At 38.7% G+C, this 22,106-nt stretch overlaps 1 protein-coding gene across 5 annotated transcripts in view; it reads right to left on the bottom strand.

Annotated features, from left to right (window-relative positions):
* The window catches only part of LOC148426578 (alpha-1,3/1,6-mannosyltransferase ALG2-like), a 68,815-nt gene extending 48,098 nt beyond the window's left edge, over window positions 1-20,717 (bottom strand). For 4 of the 5 annotated variants that reach the window (XM_088411210.1, XM_088411209.1, XM_088411211.1 and 1 more), the window contains exons 1-2: window positions 20,597-20,717; window positions 17,811-17,869 (exon numbers count right to left, since the gene is read on the bottom strand). The gene's annotated coding sequence lies outside the window, so the exon portion shown is untranslated. Of the gene's footprint in view, window positions 1-17,810; window positions 17,870-20,422; window positions 20,499-20,596 lie in introns of those variants that run through there. The other variant, XM_088411212.1, reaches the window with a different exon arrangement.
* Between the last annotated feature and the right edge of the window lie 1,389 nt (window positions 20,718-22,106).

Raw genomic sequence — 22,106 nt, 5'->3', positions numbered from 1 at the left:
ATTCTTTTTTTTCTATATTGTGTTTCATTCACCAAAAGGGCCTTTAAAATATTTTTCCCTCCAAGGATTTACGAGGACTTTATGAAGGTTTTTTTTTTGTTTTTTTTAATTAAAAAAGAAATGTGTTTTCTGTTCTATCCCTGTCTTGGAACGACAGATCCTACAGAAAGACCTTGTATCGTGTATAGCACAGAGAAGGAATGCAGTTTCTTCAGCCATCCTTCCAATAACTCTCTCCAATAAACAGTGCATGGGCCAATTCCTGAGGTGCACCGCTGGGGGGGTTAATGGACAGACTCACTCATCCTGATACTCCCCCCTCCCACTCCCTCCCATCTTCCATAGAGACCACCCCTCATTTTTTCCTACTCGTGTTTTCCACCCCAGTGGAAACACAGAGGGGTGGGCGTGTGGCAGGGCGGGTGACTACAGAGCATGCGGAAAAATGGGTCAGATATAGGAGGAGATCATGGAGGGGGCGACCATCGAGGAGTAAAATGTGCTCAAGGCAAGATGTGTGCGCATGTGTTTGGGTAGAGGTGAGTGAGTAAGTTGGTAGGCTGGTAGGGACAGTCCCCAGGGTGGCATCACCTTCAGGCACATCATGCCTTAAGCATCTTTTACTCCCACACAACACTTGGATTTTTTTTTTTTTAATTGTTTAAAAAGAAAAACTGTAACGACTTAATAATCGTGTGGAATAAAAATAAGCTACAATGGACTGGTTTTGGTGATCCTGCTCAGCAACATACCAATTTAACAGTCATGAACACGTTTTTTTTTTTTTTTTTTTTTAAACCGCACGTCTATTTTGACAGTCGTTTTAAAAGCGTCACAAACGTCGGAGCGCGCGTGGGTGTCTTTGTTGTGCGCGATAGTGACTCCGTGAGCGTTTGTGTGAACAGTGGTGATGCATAGGAGACAGTTGCGTGTTTTGGCACACAACATGGCTGCAGATGGAGTTGTCATGGTGACTTTTAGGACTTCACCATGGTGACTATGAAAGGGGACACACACAGACACGTAGAACTGTCTTTAAAAAATGTAATTTAGAGTCCAATACAAGAAAGTCTTTTTTTTTCTTTTTTTTTTACTTGTCACTGTGGCAGTCTCATGACCTAGTGTTTAGAGACACAAACAAGTTTTTGTAGAAGATGTCCTATCTACTGATGTACAACATAAAAAAAAAGATGTCTCATGTTGAAATTTGGACGTGAATTAGACTGACCAAAATAAATGAATGTATTGAAGTCATCAAAACTTTAGTGAAGTCAGGTCTGCTATTGCAGGTGTCCCCAACCACATGTCGGTAACTCGTTACCAGTCCATGAATCAGGGTATCGGACTGGACTCGGAATAATGAATTATATCAGTTTTATGTATTATCTAAGACTGAAATATATTTTATTTTTAAAAAAGCTTTTGAAAACTGATTTGGTCACTTGACAGACAAAATTTCACCCACAGAGTAGCAAAATAAGTACGAAACAGACGTCTTTGGAAAACTTAGTTGGGAGGGCAAAAAGGCTTGGTGAAGAAACAGGAGAAAAGCCTACAACTTGGAAGAAAAACCAGGAGTCCTACTTGAAATAATGATTTATTGTAATAAGGAGTTTGAGCGCTACTTTTGAGCCAAAATAGGTGAAATCAGCACTCTTGGAGATTGCTAATGACGACGGCCTTAAAAGTATGTGTGAGATTTCCGACATCCTGACTTTATGAAGCTGGGTTTTTTGCAATGATTGCAATAAAAAGGAAACACCAGAATTGACTGGATACAATTAACATACATTTGGTGTCATTGTCTCCCATCACTCCAAGATCCTTGTTTGTTGCAGAAAAACAAGCTTGGGGCTCCCGTTAAATTGGGGTTATGGTGAGTTCAAATTTTATGTGCACTTTATATTCATTTTGTGTCGTATCTGTATATTATTTTGAAGAAATGTATACTCAATCCTGGGTCGTGATAAAATTGTCAAGCATTGTCCGGTTAATGGTGATAAAAAGGTGGGGGACCACTGCTTAAGAACATTCACATCTTTTAAGTAAAACAAGAAGTTTTGGTTTAAAGTCATGGCAGAATACCCTGAGATCGCCGCCAGAGCACTTGAGAGACTGTTTCCGGTTTCTGTTTTCTGCAAAAACAAAACGACTGCGTCGACTAGATATAAGCACCACACTTCAGGTGATATTTTTGTCTTTCGTCACTCCTAGATGGTCCCTGCTTGTTGCAGAAAAACAAGCTAGGGGCTTCCATTAAATTGTCATTAATAGTGAGTTTGAATTTTATGTGCCAAGGGCCACCATAAAATCGTCAAGCGTTGAGCAATTCGGGGTTGACAAAGAGGTTGGGGACCACTGTGCTATAGGATTCTAGTTCAAACTAAACTCGAACACAAACATTATCTGCTGTAAATCGAACTGTGTAAACCAACTATTCCTTTGCATAGCTGAATGATCGATAACAGTGTTCTCAGGTAAAAAGGTGGATTACATCGCCACCAGAGGAGGCAACCCAAAAAGAATATTCAACATATAAACTTGTGTAGATATTAGGCACGGGGCGAGATTTTGACACAAAGGCTTTTATTTTGAAGTTGTTACCGGAAAGTACAATGTCGCAACAATAGCTGCCTTTATACTCCACAACCTGTTGTGGCAGTTGAGTCATGAGTTGCGACCCGATACAAACAACACAACCTTGTCCCGAGATTACATTTAATCGACAATTCAGCATGTGAAAAAAAAAAAAAACTTAATTAGGCTAGAACTTTATTGTATGCCGCCTGTGGCCAGCATTCAGCGCAGGCACTAGCTAGCAGCGCTCGAGCGCTATATATCGGCAGGTGATGACAGTCGGATGACTCTGCATGCTTTGATGCTGACAGCCTGACTTGCCGTTCATACTCTTGAAGATACTTTTGAACAAAACACGCTGACTCAATAGTATGTTCCGTGGTCCCGACGTCACTTTGTGCATGGGAAGAGTTATCTAATATTTCAGTACATATTTAACTAAAAAAATGTTAATTATCAATGACGTAGGTCATTCAATGGAAATATTTCTTTTCGTCTGTTGTCTAATCAACCAAAACTATGGTTACACCACCCGAGGTGCAAAATAGCTAGTAGGTGGTCTAAAAAACTGGTCTACTTTTTGTAACCAAATTAGCAGTTGCACCACAGGACAAATCTCGCTGCGTCGGCCGGAACACCCAGTTAAGTGTAGGCCAGGGGTGGTCAAATCCAGTCCCCAAGAGCCTCAAAACAACCTTCCAACAACACACCTGATTCAAATGATAAGCTCATCAGCGTGTATTGGTTGAAGGGAAGCATGGAAAACAGGCTGGATTGTGGCTCTCAAAGACCGGACCACCCCAAACTTGGAGTAGACGGTCAATCAAATTCACAAACATGCTAAATTAGACTTGCATTGGCATGAAAAAGTACCATATTTTCCGCATTATAAGGCGCACTGGATTATAAGGCGCACCCTCAATTAATGACATATTTTCAAACCTTTTCAATCAAAACATTGTTATACTCAAGGTAATAACAATAATAACTCAAATAATAACTCTAAAATCTCAATAGCATAATAACTCAGTCAACTTGACCAACCTTGTTCAACTGTAAACACTCAAAAGTAATAGGTAAAGCTTACTTTATCACTTCATTCCCCATCTATGAATCCCAATCTCAATATTGATCCATATATAAGGCGCACCTGATTATAAGGCACACCATTAGCTTTTTAGAAAAATTAAGGCTTTTAGGTGCGCCTTATAGTGCCAAGCACTCATACGCCAGTTCACCAAACTAGGGCTAATAACTTTCCTTTTAACTTCTTTAACCTTCGACTTTCAGAAATATGGGTCTCAACTTAACAAAGGAAAACACCTTTTTCCAACTGGTGGTGAATGGCAAGATTAAACAGAGGTCCAAGAACTTTTGACCCCTCCATTTTTGACTGTAACCCATTATGACATTGACACTCCCACACAACCACAACACACAGGATACCGTCCAACGTCACCCAATCACACAAATTAATGCTCTGACATCATGGCCAAGAGGTCCATTGAGCAAGAACAGCTGTCTGGTAGTTACCACAAAGAGTGTGTGACGCAAAAGTGTGGGTCAGCGAGAGTGTGTGTCAAGTTTTGAGTGTGTGCCGCTACTGCGTAAGAAAGTAGGTCCGCACAGCCTCGGTGTGGTCAGTGTGGGAGAGATGAGTCACAAGGTCGTTCTGAAGTTACATTCCAGTGTTGGGGGAGGAAGAAGGCAGAGATACATAAAAACCGTATGAGAAAATAAAAGCCAATAAGAAGTCAGAGTGGCAAAAAAGAAAATGACTTATCATACAGACGTACGCAATTTAGTTCCTAAAATAACAGCTTCCTAATCCAAGTGACGGTGCAGTAGCTAGTAATAAGGAGAATAGTGTCTCCATTCTTGCCATGGTTACCCTAGATTACATATTTTTGTGGCCTATAACAGTGGTTCTCAAACTTTTTACAGCAAGCTCAACGTAAAAAAAAAAAATCGAACCAGTACCACCCACATTGTAGCTTACTTTAATTTCTTAGATACTTACTGATTACCTTTCTTTTTTTTTTAAACCTTGCACTTGACAAATACGCCATATATTACAAAAACCACAACTAATACTAAAACTAATCAAATTGGAACTAAACGAAACATTCTTATGAAAATAAAAAACTAACCAAAATGTTAAGAAAACTAATTAAAACTATTCAATTACAAAAAAAGGCAAAATGAAAAAAAATACGGAATATCCAATCCATAGAATGAATATAATGAATATAAAAAAATATAATAACCCTGGCATTACGACCAAAATCTAGTAGTGTAAAAACCCAAATTGTCATTAAAAAATAAACATTTTAGGCATAAGAAATATGATTCATGGTATTACAAGGAATGGTGTACAGTTCAAATATTAACACTGCAACAAAAAATACAAAAGGAATTTAGTATTGCACTACAAAGTTAAGAAAAAAGAAAGCTACTTCAGACTCTTTTGCATAGCATTTAAGGACAGTGTGTCACCACTTATATCTTAGACTATAAATGGAAAGTAGTGTTTATTCAAATACATATTTTTTGTGTGATAGATAGGTAGATGGATGGACGGATGGACGGACGGACGGACGGACGGACAGAGAGATAGATAGATAGATAGATAGATAGATAGATAGATAGATAGATAGATAGATAGATAGATAGATAGATAGATAGATAGATAGATAGATAGATAGATAGATAGATAGATAGATAGATAGATAGATAGATAGATAGATAGATAGATAGATAGATAGATAGATAGATAGATAGATAGATAGATAGCCTTTATTATCATTACAGCTGTACAAGTTCAAGGTATGACATTTTGACACATGGCTTTTTCGTCTCATTATAATAGCTTGCGTATCGATGGCATATGGAGACCAAGTCTAGAGAAATACTCATTTTCTTGCTTTTGTACTAAGCTTGACTGCTCTGTGGTTAATTTTCAAAATGTGCAATGATGATCTAACAGTACGTGAAGAGTCAACTCCACTGGGGCAAAGACGGAAGGAATCTTGCCCAGACATTCCATGGAACCCATTCCCAAGGAGTTTCCACTATTCCGCTGCCTTGATGGGAGGGTTTTAAGTCCAAAATAAAGGAGACACTCAAGTTGACATCTTACACTTTAACACTTTAACCGAGCAAATAAACTTCTTACGTAAAACTATCTACTTAAATAAACTACACACTACGAAAAATAACAATCTAGGAGTAAACGTATATAATATAATCAGGAATGCTATGAAAAAAAAATTCACGATAGTGTTATTTTGTTTCCAGGAATATAAAACAATAACCTGTTGATTATGTTGAAAACACATAACATTTTATTCAGAAACTCCAGAAGTTAGACTGTGTGACATCATCATTTTTCATTTCATTTCATTTCGTTTCATTTCTGGCTGGAAAATGCACATCGATATAAAACTTACCTAATGAAAGCCATGCAACATTTTGCAAATTACTCACTACAATACAATTCACCAATGAATTGATTTGTCTTTCAATTAATTTGCCCTTATTTGAAAAGGAAAAAATACTGTTTTTGTCACAGCTCACTAGAAAACCGCAACGCAACAGCACATCCAACATTGTTCTGGAGATGGACATATTTGTTCCAGTAAGACTGTCTAAATGCTTTTTTGGATGAATGGGCAAAAGGTTGTACAGACACACTCACTGATCCTGCAAAGGCTTCTCAAAGGAGAATATTGTAGGTTACAGTATGGGTACAGTATGTGTAATCATCAAGTACCAACTCCTGTTAAACTCATTGTCATTGGATTTGTGTCTTGGTTGTTGCGTCTTCTGATGTCTCTCTTTCTGTGATTCTGTGTTTCTGTGTTTGTACGAAAGACTGTGTTCTGCACAATTCATCAATGCTTAGCCATCGTGGAATCAAAAGTTACACATTAAGACATTCACTGTTGCGTCAGTCAAGAGGATGGATACATTATATATATATATATATATATATATATATATATATATATATATATATATATATATATATATATATGTTTTTTTGTGGTCCCAAGTCTTTGTCAGACAGTCCATAGATACCATGCCAATTCAAAATAGTGGCCAGGGGCATTTACTTGTCCCACTGTAATTGGGGTGAGTGTGTGTGCATGTGCACGTGTGTGTTCTCCCTGGCCCCCATTTGGAAAGTACACTTGAGCAGTATTATGTGGCTGTTTCCACAGTGGAAGCCTGTTCCTGGATACGAGGCTGCAGTGGAAGTTCCCCTTCACGGAGGGAAGGACCAGGAGGGGGGAAACAAAAGACAGGGAAAAAGGAAAGAGAGCACAGAGGAAGGAGTGAATGGAAGGTTTAAGGAGAAGTCAACACAGGATTTCCTCAGATAACCGGACAGGTGTAATTTAGAGTCAGGCGAGTGGTGCAGTGAAGTGAAGGTGAGTTGGAGTTTAGAGCTTTGTCCTGCGCTGACCTGAGGGTGGTACAGCTGTACTGTGATATTACGTATGATATGTTAGATTTTGAGCTGTCAAAATTCATGGATTAATTCAAATGAGGGGAAGGAATGGCCATTAAGTCAGTTAGCAAAATTAATCAACAACTATAATTGAGTTTGGAGTCTTTATTTAACCTAAAAATGAAAAATTCCTCAGATGTCATCTTTCGTGAAAGCAGACTGTTTATCTTCTGTTTGTTCAAAATGAGACATCAGCAAACACTGCTTTTAATTTGAAAAACGATGACTGAACCAGTAACTGAAAAGGTTTCCACAAAGTTGGTGAGGGCAGTACAGCATCACGTGTGGCATTGTTCCATTTGTTGTTCTTGTTGTTTTCCACTAAATAATATGAAATAAGCAACAGTAATTGGGGAGAAATGTTTATTTATTGCAATTAGCTCCATGAGTTTGTTTGTAAGTATATTTATCATGATATTTGTCATTTCAAATATTTAAATTCAACGATATGTGCATGGTGGCTTTGCCGCTTTTATTTACTAATTAGGTTCTAAAATTAAAAATAGTCGCGGATCTTTGGTTTTGTTTTTCATCCCAGTGACGCCAAAGTGAGCAATAACATCACACTGGAACTCAGCCAAACCAACAGGCATTGCGCTTAGGCTTCCAGTCGTGTGGCAAAATAGAAGAAGCCAAAACAAAAGACATGGGGAAAATAAAATGTTCCAAATCAGTTACACAGTATGCTAAAATCCATTTTTACAAAGACAATAATGTTCACTGTCTGAACTGTTTCCAAAAAAACTGTGTTGCAGAGTGACTACAAGGGTCGATCTCGAGGTTAAGTTACAGGATTTGTAAGAAGACATTTTAAGCACCAACAAGCTTGCACTGGTCCACCAAGTCTTGTAATACCACAACAGTGAGTCAGAGTAACATAAAGCAGCCCGAGTCTTAGCCGCCAGTAGCAAGTAGGCAATAAACTCACTCTATATGTGCCGACGTTTATTTCTGTAGCAACACAAAGAATCTATGACAGTCCATTGAGGAATATCATTTGAGTGAGCAGAGTTGGAATAAGAAGTCCAGCATAGTCTTCTTTTCAGACCTTAACACTATCAGAAGTATTGACCTTTTCTTTTTGTCATCGTAATTAGATAAATATTGATTATGAGCTGTTACAGATGATGGCGAGAAGCACTTATTTTTGCCCATGTGGGCAACAAGGTTTACCATACAAAACAAGCAGTGTCTGGATGCAACTTTCTATGTATTTACAGTATCATCACTTAGTCACAAGATGAAAAATTTAAAAAAAAAGGTTACGGCCTCTGCTAGGCTGCTGCCTTTTGTTGGGAAAACTGATCAAACCTCACTCCGATTCTGTATGATGATGAAAATTAGAGTTAACGTTAGGATTCTTTGCAAACATCGGATGTCAGCAACAACTTGTAACTGCTTTTATGGCCACTGCATTCCCGCTAAATAAATGAGTGGTTAGAGTCATGGGGAGTGGCAAGCTAAGTACTTGATCTGCAGGTATGCAGCTGGCTGAGCATCAGTAGAAACAATTTGGCACTCCTCCATCCTGGACTATCGTTATGGAATTTTATTTTTACTGATTTCACACGAAGGATTTCTGGGAGTTTCACAATCAAACCCACAGGGGGAAGAAACCACTGGCCGCAGATGAGTGTACTGTTTCCTTATCTGTGAATTTGCAAATTCAGGTCGTCGCTGTCCAAAATTGAGTTAGCTTGAATGACATTCAAGTGTCAGAATTGGGAGACACAGTTATGTATTGTACTTTTAAGCAAGGTTATCCAAACTTGGTCCTCGAGGGCCGGTATCCGGCATGTTTTTCAGTTGTTTTTTGCCGACACATCTGATTCAGATGATCAGGGTTGTTCTGCTGAGCTTGCTAATCGGGTGATCATTTGAATAAGGTGTGAGGAAGGAAACATGGAAAACATGCAGGATACCAGCCCTCGTGGACCGAGTGTGCACACCCCTGCTTTAAAGTATAGTCATTTACAATATGTTGTATCTGTTATGGATAGAACAAGACACAAATCCCACGTGACGAGATGTTTCACAGGATTGAGTCCACGAAACGCGATTTTTGTTCATATGATTTTTTTCAGTTTTCAAAACAGTTTACTTTTACTTTTTTAGGCAGCAGTCAAATGTGAACATAAATGGAGAGTCAAGCTCATTTTTCAACTGCAGCTGAGAAATTTCCTCTTTACTGAATAGTTTAACAGAATGCATACTATACTGTACAGCTCATGTTAGTTGCAGTATATGGTGTAATTTTATTTCTGTGATTACAAATGGTCTTGGTCTTGTCTGCCAATATTGTACCTTCCCTTTCTTGAACCGAAAAACCAAAATATCGCCATAGGTGATTTGAAAGTAATCGGAGCAGGCTATATTTCTCCTGTAGGGCTGCAGATATTGTTTTTGATATTCAGATTAAAAAAAAAAAAAAAAAGGTTTGCTTGGTGACAAATAAATATATCAAACACATTTCAACTTAATTTTAAACAACATTAATAATTTTTCATTGTCATTTTTTTACATAAATATAAACTACGATTTTAGACCACTCCATAAATTTTAGTTGATTCCAACCACAGAATGTACATTTGAGCCAGCCTGGTTTGTTCAAAAGTGATCAGTGGGAACAGCAACTGTCAGGATATCAGCGTGTTCAAAGTGTTCAGTCATTGACATCTACTGAAATGCCTTTGAAAGTAGTCCAACTCCTTTCATATGCCTATATGAAGTAGCAAGGGTGCTTAAATGCATCACCCGCGGGCTATTGGTGATCACCTAGCTATTTTGATCACCCGCTTGACATTACACAAAAAAAAAAAAAAAACTCAGACGAAAAAATTAACGTCAATCAAGTAAAAAAAAATGTCAATTAAAAAAAAAAAAAACACACGTCACTCATCACTTAATTGTTGTTCTTTAGTGCCCCGATAGGCAGTGCATTTTCCCATATGTCTAGTGTCTGTTTTTCTTTTTTTGTATATCCACTGTGCCTCTTATAGTTTGGATAGGGTCACATAGCAACGTACTGAAAATTGTTTCCCAGATTAATAAAAGGTTCATAATTATCCAGCCATAGAAACTGAATAAACCAGTGCTATAATGCATGTGCATACAGGCAAATAACCTACGTAAGGTGCCTGGAGCTGAGCTAAATTGTCCATGCCTCTGAATTGTACATACCTCTAGTTAACCATATGTAAATGCATTCTGTCTCATTAAACCTATAGAAGCTTTTCATTCATTTATTTTAAAGACAAAATTGATGTTGGGCTTGAAATAAACAGTTAAAGATGTTATACCATTGTTGCAAATATAAAAACAGCAGGTGTCTTAACAAAAGATACTATGTGATGAGCTCCAGTGAAAAGTACTGTACAGGTATAAGTAATTATAGCCCACTGCACAAAACCCATGCTAAACAATTACTGTATTGAGTGCAATCATTTTTGGGAGGGGCTGTCCTGACTCACACAAATTAACTACTATCCAGCTGCTACTACAAGGTGTGCTAACACAAAATAAGCATCTTAGTTTTACTTTTGCTTTTGACAAGACAGCGTACCAATGTGGTCTGACTGTCACTTGCAACACAAAAAAATGGCAACCTCAGCATAACCTTCATGGGTGTTTCAGGTCGGCGTGAGAAAGTTACAGGTCAAAAATTGGACACATCTCATTCAATGAGACCTCTTTATTTTCATGACTGTTTCCATTGTAGATTCTCACCAAAGGCATCAGACCTATCGATGAATACAGGTGGATTTATGAACAATACTTAACAAAAAGTTAAATAGTTGAAAACCTATATATATATACATATATATATATATATATATATATATATATATATATATATATATATATATATATATATATATATATATATATATATATATATATATATATATATATATATATATACATACATATATATATATATATATATACTCACACACACACTGTATATTAAAGTTGAAGTGAGGGTTGCCGGCGGCTGCATATAAACATCCAGAATTAAGAAAGTGTGGCCCTTATGATGCAAGACATATTGGAATGTGACAATTGAAAGGTAGAGAGCTGTAATTATCCAAGCGCGTAATCAACTAAATGCATTCGCTGATACACTAACCGCTTGTTCAACTTGCTGAGATTGTGTTGAAGGATGTGTCGTGGACCGGTTTGAGTGGCTGCTTTGAGACACCCCACCAAGCTATGCTTGGGATGAAAGTGAGATCAAAATTTGACACAACATTTATTGCATGTTATTAAAAAGATAAGCTAGTTCTTTTCTTCATTGTTAAACTTGGATTTTACTATCTTCTTTTTTTTGGGTAAGGGAAAATTCAGGATAGTTATCTAAGATCAATTGCTTTATAAGGTCTAAGTAGGGAAGTTGCTAAAATAGTTTCATTAAACTCTAACCACACATTTTTCAAAAGCAAATGACTTTTATTAAGGGTTAGCATCGTTGCGTGATGAAGTACTCATATTAAAACATTGCATAAAATACCCTGTCTGCAATAATAGAAAACTTAGTGATAAATTGATAACTATGAATCTATTTCAAGGGTATCCTCATACCAGAAAAACTGAAAAACAAACTGACAGCTGTGAGTTCAATTAAGAACACACAGAGGCCGATCACAAAAGTCTATCTGTTCCTTTTGTATTGTAAAAGGGTCCAGTTTATAGTGCGGCAGGAAAGCGTGGTCTGGGGTATACCTTGAGGTTGTTTTACAGTACTGGGAAGAACAGAACCAAGCAGTCACATACTTAGCTTCAATACATTGTTCGATGTCAAAATGACAAACATTCTTTGTGTTGAATACCATGTGCCGAGTGAAACAAGGACTTTGAAAATCCCATCATTGCTCTCAACAAGATAAGCCAGTTCTATGATGACAATACTTGAACTTTGGCTGGAGTTGGGGGAGTGGAATGAATTGTGGTGAAACTGATTTGACATTCAAAAGGTGTCCCGTGCCTCCTATAGCCATGTCACGCTCAATCTATTTCCCCACTTTATGATGCCTGCCTTCACTGTGTTCATTGGTATATTTAATACCTTAGAAAACCGTTTGTACTGTTCTTCAGACGGATTTCTTTGAACAATTATATTTGTATTGATGTGGAAGCTCTCTGTGGATCATGGCTTGTGTTGAAAAATACTACAAATACGTCATCAAACCACTACTCAAACAGCTGGACTTTATTTTAGGTGAATCAGAGCCCCTTAAAATGAAAGCAAGTGTGGGCGCTGACTAACATTTAACATACAGTAGCTTGAAAATCATGAGTAAATTCTGTAGACGGTCACATTCACAGTTTCTGAATAGCAGTGCTTCTCAACTATATTTTGCAAAACCCCTCTTAGGAAAGAGAAAAAAAATCACCCGTGACTGTTAATAAGATCATTATCTATTTAAAAATGTGAGTATCCATTTTAACATAAACAAATATATGTGTGTGTGTGTGTGTGTACAAGTTCAACAAATGTTAACTTTTAAGCCTAAATGTTAACACTTTTGGGGTCATTTGCTCCCCCCTTGGCAGCGCACAAGGAGCCCAATGAATGAAAATGGATCGAATCAAGATACAGAAAGCCTAAAGTTAGAGATTATAAAATAGAACAAGACAATTAAAAAACATCCATCCATTTATCAATCTTTAGAGTCGCTTATCCTCACAAGGTTCGCAGGGTTGCTGCTGCTTATCCCAGCTGACTCCGGGCTGTAGGCGGAGGATACCCTGAACTGGTCGCCTATCAATTAATTCCAGGGCACAATGGGACCAACAACCATTCACACCCCCAACCACATCTAAGGACAATTTAGTGTGTCCAATACACCTGCCATGCCTCTTTTTGGAGTGTGGGAGGAAGCCACAGTGCCCGGAGAGAACTCGGGTCTCTTAACTGTGATGCGGACGTGCTGACCACTCATCCAACCGAGCTGACCTTAAAAAAATAAATAAATAAATAAACACCGTGCTTTAATTATGACTGTAAATAATAGATCACAGTGAACAGAGTGTGAGTAGTTTTTCATTCAACCACAGCTAATAATCGATTCACTAACTTAAAAGTTGTTCACTCCCTTCAGTGTACCAACAGCCAGACAACATGTAACGGTTAGTGTGTGGCATTCTACTGCATCATCAGAAGATCCAAAATGGACCAAAATACCACATAAGCGTTAAGGTCACCACCATCCTCTTCAGTGGGAGGCTGAGTTGTGTGTTTCGACATCAATAACAAAACAATGTCATGTGTGTTCCCCTTTCTACAGTCTCCCTGAAAATGCCCTTTAAACAACTGCGTACACAGTAGTGACTCACTGGTCTTCCCTTACAAAGACTATCCCGTGCCCCCGCAAATTTAGGGTTGGTTGGTAATACCTCTAAAAGTGTCATCCAACCATGTGTTGCCGTTGCTCAAGAGCAAGATTGCTTCAAGTTCTGCTTTTGGTAACCAACCAAACCAAGGGTGGCCAAGTGCAATCATGAAGAGCTACAATCCAGCCTGTTTTTGATGTTTCCCCTCAACCATCACTCCTGATGATTTGCTCATCACCATGCTTTGCAGAATCCAGATAACAACCCAGCACTTGTTATTTTTTTTCCTCTTTTTTGGACTAAACTGTCACCTTTAAAAACATTGTTGGACAAAAAAGTAGTTAACAGTTGTTGAAATTTGGTTTATATAGCATTTTTTCTTTTGTTAATATTAAAAAGGATATTCTTTTGGGTATACTTATACAATTTTTATAGATGATAATCTAATGTATAGTCAGCGAATGGAGTGGGCGGAGTGTGGAAGATTTTCCTAGGGGAGCTTTGAAAAACACAATTTAGAAGCACTGGTCTAAAGTAAACACTTTATCATTTTGGGATACGAACTGTAATCATGGCAGTCCTCAGTCTCAATTTAAAGCAGTTAAGCCTCTAAAAAAATATGGAAAAAAAATGCCTACTGTATATACTCAAATTTGCGTACAAAAAATGCACATTAGTATAGGCTACAGAGCATTTATGGAGCCTGAGAATTATTGGTGGAATAAATAGCCTTTAAGGTTATCATGGTATAATGTAATTTTGAATCATGCTTGTAAATGTTACTACACTTTGACTTGTGCACCAGAGTTTAAAGAAAATCAAGAAGTGTGGGAGGAAGCGGGAGTACCCGGAGAGAACCCATGCGTGCTTGAGAACATGCAAACTCCATACAGGAAGGCCTGAGCCAGGTGGATTTGAATTTGGGTTCCTGAACTGTGAGGCAGACGTGCGAACCACTCAATCACTGAGCCGCCCTGAGATTGTAGCATTTGTCAGAACTATCGCAAACCAATCTTTTCTTTAAATCACTGAGCCTGAGGTTCTCCTTCATTTGCTTGGCATGCATAATTTGAGGAAATACAGAGCAAAGTGAAGCAAATATTCAAAGCAAATATTAGTCTAAGATTTGTTTGAGACAGATGAGGTAAATAATGCTACTTTTCAGATGCAGTGCTTGGGACAGCTAAATCTTCAGCTGTATTTTAGTTTACTCCATATTTTATTTTTGTTTTGTTTCCACAACATGAAACAGTGAATACAGTCCCAATTTTAAGTATTAAGATACAGGATAATCGTTCGATAGGAAAAATGACATTCCTTGAATAAACTCTTTTAAACAATGCAAATGAAGCCATGGCATGAGGTAAAATCTGCCCAGTGGCAGTTTTAACTTCAATACACTCATAAACTCCATATGTATGCAAAAACAATGAAGAGAAAGGTGTGCACCCAAAGTGGGAGGACGGGGGAGGTCTCTCTGACACTGTTACACAACCTTTGAATAACTAATTCACGAGGCTAGATTTTACCAGCGTAACAATAAAGAAAGGTGATAAATCTGCCAAAGAACAAGCGAGGGGAGAAGACGACGGAACATTACGCAGACTTTGCATCACTCCATGTGGAAATGCACCCTGGTGAGGAAAGCACCAAAACATGCGATAGCATCAACTAATGGCTCAGTGCAGTATACTGTACGTCCGCCTGCGTCGTGGCTCATGGAAACACCTCTCGCCCCTCTCCTGTCTTTGGGCACTGGGCTGATAAGGCAAGGGTGGCTTGCGTTACTCCACTTGGGCAATCCCGGGTGGGGGATTCCCCCCGGGGTGTGTGCGTCCACGGAAAAGGAAGAATGCCACCATTGAGCAATGTGCCACCGCAACGGTAACCCCCTCCCCCGCACGCCCTCCTCTTCCTTGTGCTCTGACGTACAGTTGCAGTAGATTTGGTGACAGTGAGATAAAAGCCTTCCTCTGTTTCCCCCTCCGCCTCTGTCTGTGCTCTCTCGCTCTCCGGTGTCACCGGAGTGCTGAGTGCTGCCGCTTTGGCCAATCCACATAGAGGCCTCATTCAAAGTGACACAATCACTTTTCACTCGTGCTCTGCGATAAACCAGAGTTCACTGCATCTTGGTGCTGTGTGTCCGCTGCTAAGATGCTGGAACGGCTCACAAACTGACTCTTGGTCTGAAGGAGGAAACTGTCCTGGCCGTAAATCTGACACGACTGAATAGTGCGTAGGTGCAAAACACTTCTCTCGCACTACATTAAAATTGTACTTGGTACTGACAAAGCCAAATTAATTCTAATCAAGCCAAAGCCGCAAATTGGACTACTTGGGATGATCATTGAGCGTTCAAACAAATTGTGTGGAATTGTTAATCATTAAATCCCAAACATTTAGGGATGGGGCAAGAGCTAGTAAAAGGTCTCGTGCTGTACAGTATTTTTTTTTTTTTTTGTAATGGAGTACAAGGGACGCTACGCTGCATTTTATTATGCTGCATTACATAAATGCCATGGTCTTCTTTTACTTTGAAGTTTTCCCGACAGCGGAAACTTAACTTTTAACTTTTAAACTCTTAACTTTTTCTACTCCATAAACTGTTGCTCCAGGAGTGAGTCGCGAATCGTGACTCTCGATATAAAGAGCACAAAGTTGTTTTGAATTCACAATCAATTACCTATTGAGGGTGCAAAATAAAAACAATTAAATTATGTTGACATTTTGTTGTAAAGTGCCTGTTGCCAGAGTTTAGCACAGCATCTAGCATAAATTGGCCACTAGCTAGCAGCCCTCGTGCGCCACATAGGTTTGCAAGAGTAGTTGGATTACTTTTCAAAGGCAGTTTAATAGACATAAATGACGGCAGACTTTGATGCTGTCGGCCTGACACTCGTGCCCCTCCTTTGGATCACTTTTGAACAGAACAGGCTGACTGAAATGTGTGTTCTGTGGGTTTGTTGTCACTTCAGGTCATTGACCAAAATTTAAGGGGAGAGAGTTATTTATTGTTATCCGTATACCAAAATCCTCAATAGCTGCAGCCCTACAGAAATAGAGGATGTTCCAATTACTTTCATATCGCCTGTATGGCTTTATTTTGTTTTTTTGAGAGAGCAAAAAACGGTCAAAAATTGGTGGCTAAGACAGTTTGCAAACACAAGCTCTATGCATTTTGTTATCAAGTTAAACGTGACTGATTTCATTCAGTTAGAGAAAAGACCTCAGCTGCAGCTGAAAAATGAGCCTGACTTTCCCTTTACATTAACATTTGCACACTAGATCATTAATTTTCATGCAGTCTGCTCAGGAAAAAGAAATCACTTTCTAGACTAGCATTATTTGACATTACAAATTTTTCAGAAATCTCGTCTCGTTCTCTTTTGACTCAATCTCATGAGACATCCCACACAATTTTTCTTTTTAGTTATTTTGGTCTTTTTTTGGAGTCCAAACATCCCAGGTATTTATTAATACATTTAAAATTATTTTTTTGAATGTTAGTGTTAATAGGATCACTTTTGATTGAGAAGAACATAACGTCCCTGTTGGGTGGAGTCCTGCCATTTCCAAAACCCCTTCTCAAGGAAAACACACCATCTTGCTTGAGCTACCAACCAATGAAATGTTAAAGTTGATATTATACATTATATTGCTACTACATATCACCTACATCAATACAACTCCCCACAATCTCATTCGGTCACCAATTTATTTCATGAAAAAAAAGGGATTTATCACACTGTCATTAATTAGAATCTTAGAGAGACACCAAAGCCGCCAGCTGTGCCCATCAAAGTATACCCTTGAGCTGTGATACCAACAAAGGACAAGGCGCTTATACTTAAAAACTAAAAATTGTTGTGACATCAGCTTTCTTAGTGAGTGATGGATTAAAAAAAAAAAAGAATGGGCCTACTTAGAAAGTGTAATTGGCGGAACATCCCAGTATATCTTTGTGGCGAGCCAATTCCTTCTTCTGCGAAGCATTAAAGCTGTCAAATGTTGACATAAGAAATCTATTCAAATGTGTCCGATACTAGACTGAGGAGTAGAACATCTTGTTGGAAGATAGCGACTCTGCAGTCAAACCTGGTTGACAGCTAACAATTGGACATGCCTAATTCCTACTCACAAATATTCACATATTTAATACATATCCACACAGAATTAAATTAGTGCATTAAATGGATACAATGGCTAATAACAACTGACGAATGAATGAACTGTCATTCACATCAAGGTATTAATTTATTGTCATCAATTCCTATAGACATGAAAAATAACTTTTTACTAGGCTGGCAAGGATTGAGGTATGGATGTTATTCATTGCAAAGGAAATAGATTTGACCTGTGACAATATGCGGGCCACAATTGAACTCACCACGCTTTTCAGTGAAGTTCACTTTTATCCCGCTCCAATGAAAGTCCAGTCCAAATGACCTGTGAAAAGAAAAAAAAATGTTTTTTTGCATGGTATGTATTTTGCCATATTTCACAGTTCTAACGCTTGCTTGCACATTCAAAAAATGTGACTTTCAATCTGTAATATGTGGGAGTCTTGCATGAATTACTGTTTGGCAACCATTCCAAGGGTATGTGCTACCCCAAAGTCGGTTGTCAAGTGTTACAGCTCACCCTTGGTCCTAATGAGAACATGCACAGTAGAAAATGGCTGAAATCGAATATTATTGCGTGTAGAACCATTTGGGGCCAATGAGGAAATAAAACTGCCATCTTATCAACAAAAAATTTAACACCTCACGTTTCTGTTTTGAAAATACTTTACAAGACTTTGGTCAACCCTGTTGTTTGAAAAAGCGCTCTATTAATAAATCTGGATTAGATTGGATTTGGATTGTCTATTAAGGAATGTTAAATCACCTTTTGAATGTTCCATTTTTTTGGCTTCACATGAGAGAAATAATGGAAAATCCAAACTGGAGTTTGATCAAGCACGTTCAAATCAGATCAACGGCTTTTCAATTAACAAACCCGACATTGTGTGCGTAAAACCCCTGGCTGACTTTCAACGCAGGGGAACACTGTTCATTACCAGCACATTTTATTCTATTTTAAGGACATGGTCATAATCTCATATTACTCTACTACAGGTCTGGCGGAATAATGGTGCGGGCTAATCTGGATTTACACGTCATCATGGCAAGGTTACCGGTGAGGCAGCTAAAGAGGATCCAGGTGAAATACACAAACTATTAACGAATTGTGCCCCACAAACAAAGTCTGACTCTATATGACCGAGACATGCCTCGGGGAAAGAACATGAACTGATGCAGGGTCATGCTTGCGCAGATGTCCTCTAAGTACAAACATGAAAAGGCTCTTTTACAAAATAAAGCCAGCCTTTTATAAAAACTTGTATGTGGTGTCCTAATAAATTCTTTACAACTCTTCAGGCAAGCAGAAAAGAACACGACAAACCAAAGAAGGACATGTGATCTATGCATATGCCTTAATGAGAGAAATCAAGATATGTAAGGTGGTCATAATCAGTGGACAAATTGTGTGGTTATACGTCATTATTGTATGCAAAAGATTATGACTGTCAAATCTGGAATTAAGTGTGCCTTGGTTGAAAATTATTGGGTCACAATCCAGCAGGCAAAGACCATGACCGATGCGAATCGTGCAAACACACACTCTTACAAAGTGTGTCACAGCCAAGCTTAGCCAATTCTGAAGAATGCATATTGAATTTCTGGAGTTTTCATTGCATGCTTGAACGACACACATTGAAGTGGGGGGTATCTGACTCACAACAATTGGCACCTATGGACTTATACATTTTTGCTAAACCTATGGCTAATGATGAAACCTAACAAATAATCAACAACACACACTTCAAGGAAGTAGCCACTGAGCACTGAGTCACAGAATGTCACCAGGAGGTTGCGACAGAGCACCGGAAAGACAGTCACAGAAAAGCACAGAAGTGGGTATTCCTCAAATGCATTGGTCAATTTGTCTATCAAATGTTGCCGTCAAATATTCTTTTAGAGAACAGCAAGTTCTAAAATATCAAGATGAGAAGTTTAGATGAGATCAAATCAAGCTGACAGGGCATTTTATACGCATCTTCAGACTTCACTCAAACATACCTTTACCTTTCTGCCACGTATTCACTGTTCTGAAATATTTGAGAGATGTTGTGTATGACTTCAATGGGGATCCTACCCAGCATAGTGATCATGTATGTTGCCTGCCATCTTCCAAATCACTAGCATTGTTTTTCTGCCGCTTAGGTAAACGTGTGGTATACTGTACAGTATAGCCTACTTCTCACATAAATTACTGCCCTCCACCAAGGAACTTGCCCTATGTGAACGTCCACTTTAATGCCATTGAGTGCCTCTTCTGTGTGTGTATATATATATATATATATATATATATATATATATATATATATATATATATATATATATAGTAGGTGTATACCAAACAAATTGTGTTTATCTCTGCCAGCGACCCAAGTGAGGATAAGCGGCTATAGAAAGTGGATGGAAGATTGGATGGACATTTTTATGCCACACGTGTAGAGTGGAATTTTGTTGACATAGTGAACAGTTTATTTGCTTGAATTTTAGCGTCTTAGCCCATGAAAATGATATATATGATATGCAGTAGTCTGTTGTAATAGAAAAATGTATTGCTTGTAATTGTCGAAAATACAGGGGAAGAGGACCTTGGGGAGAAATGGTGTGTTAAATCGCAAAAACAATCACCCAGCCCTCTTTCCATTTTATTTAGTGTGAGGTTTTCCCCCAAAAACAAATACCACGTAACTTTTTGGGAGCAGTCTGCGCGCTTCAAACCTGACAACAGACGCTTCCCTCCTCGAAGCACCGACCATCATTGAGTCGCTCAAGCCGCCGCTTGCGCGTCTCCCAAGCTCACCGCGCGACATGCCCAAAGAACGGAGCCGCGCTCCCCAACACCGGTCCCCGTTCAGAGACACTCAAGGGTGGCGAGATTTACTTTCGACAGCTGCTGCGTTCGCTTTTGTCCAGTTGCTTTTAGCGAGTGTGGCGGCAGCGGCAGCGTCAGCTGACTGTAAACCGAGCGTGCGTTCACTTTGAATTTTCAACAAGTCGGTATCCCGTATCGCCTCGCTCGAATGCAAAAGGGGACACGCGGGGAGGCTAAAAATACCTGTCTACGACTATATTTGGCTTGGCCGCTTCACAATTGAGCCGCTGAAATAGTAGGGCCCGCCCCGGTACAATGAATGGACTCCCTTTCAACCTCCTGCCTCCGTCTGCCAGGTGCTAAAATTAGCAACAAAGCTTGCGTCAATCACGAGCCTCAGTGCGTCAAGGCTTTCCCCGCCCACCAGCGCTCGTCATTGGCCAGAATTAGTTCGTTGTCAGAAAAATACGCGCCTCTTCATTGGATGCTAGGATTTTTTTAAGTGTTCTTGAGCGGCTTTTTTAATTTTATGTTTGTCGTGTACCAATGCCTGCTTGAGCTTCATATCCCTGTTATTGTGAAAACAAACAAACAAACAAAAAAAGTTAACCACACATTTGCCCAAATCTGAAAATGACATTTGGTTTATATTTTATGTTATTTAATAAACAACATATTTTCTGCTTGATAACCACGAGTCACGGGTGTTTTCACTGTCTGTTTAACTTTGTTTGTGCGTCATTGCCTTTCTCCACATGCACAAATCATCCATAATCTGATTTAAATTGGAGAAAGTGCTTAAGGTGTTGAAACAATAATCATTTCAAGCCCGGAAAGAGAAAATCATTTGGTTATGCTTCTGACTAGTTCCATCACCACAGCCATGCTTGTGTTTTTCTGAGGACATTTAAGTACCACAACACACCAAATTCACAAAAACAAGATAAGAGAATTAGGAATTCTCTAGAATTTAAGAGAATTATTTGTTGTATCCAACTGCAACAAAGATTTGTTGTTAAAAATGCCCACGGTGTCCTTTTGTACAAGCCGAAAAAAACCAAGCCTCTGGCAATTTAAAAATTCTTTACACGGAAAAATCCATCCATTCATCATTTTATCCCCACCGGAGTCACGGGCCTGCAAGTGCCTATCCCAGCTGACTACAGAATGTGCACTAAGTGGGACACACCTTGAACTGGTTACCAGCCAATCGCAGGGCACGCAGAAATGAACAACCAATCACGCACCCAATCACACCTAAGGACAATTTAGTACATCCAATACACCTGCCATGCATCATTTTGGAATGTCACAAGATAAATTGATTTTGTAGGTTTAAAGCTATGAGCATGTTAATATTTTCCTACTTGGGCGTTAAATTGAAGTTGCAAAATGTTTTACTCTTTTGTTGTCATGGTTTGTTTAGTTTACTTGTCATAACCCTGTGTGCTGTATAAAATGGTGAGTCTATATATGGAAAATTCCCAAAATACCTGATTTTGTAGCGCATTCCAGTCCAAAAAATACTGTAGTGGTTGAATCTTTTCCTATTTGCGGTTTGCAAAAACTGCTTGCAAAATTGGGAGGCACCCTTACTTCTATTTTACCAAAATATGAACTATTGCAACCAAAATATTGCAACTTTGATGTTTAAATGAAGAGTCAGTTCAACTCAAAAAGCGAATAGATTCTTTTTCTTTTTTTACTGTCTGTCTAGAGCGTTCTTTTTAATTTTGTTGCAAACTGGAAATAA

Source organism: Hippichthys cyanospilos, chromosome 3, assembly GCF_059441005.1.
Source record: "Hippichthys cyanospilos isolate Australia breed blue-spotted pipefish chromosome 3, RoL_Hcya_1.0, whole genome shotgun sequence".
In the NCBI taxonomy this organism is placed as follows: Eukaryota; Metazoa; Chordata; class Actinopteri; order Syngnathiformes; family Syngnathidae; genus Hippichthys; species Hippichthys cyanospilos.
This window is presented reverse-complemented; position numbering and strand designations above follow the sequence as displayed.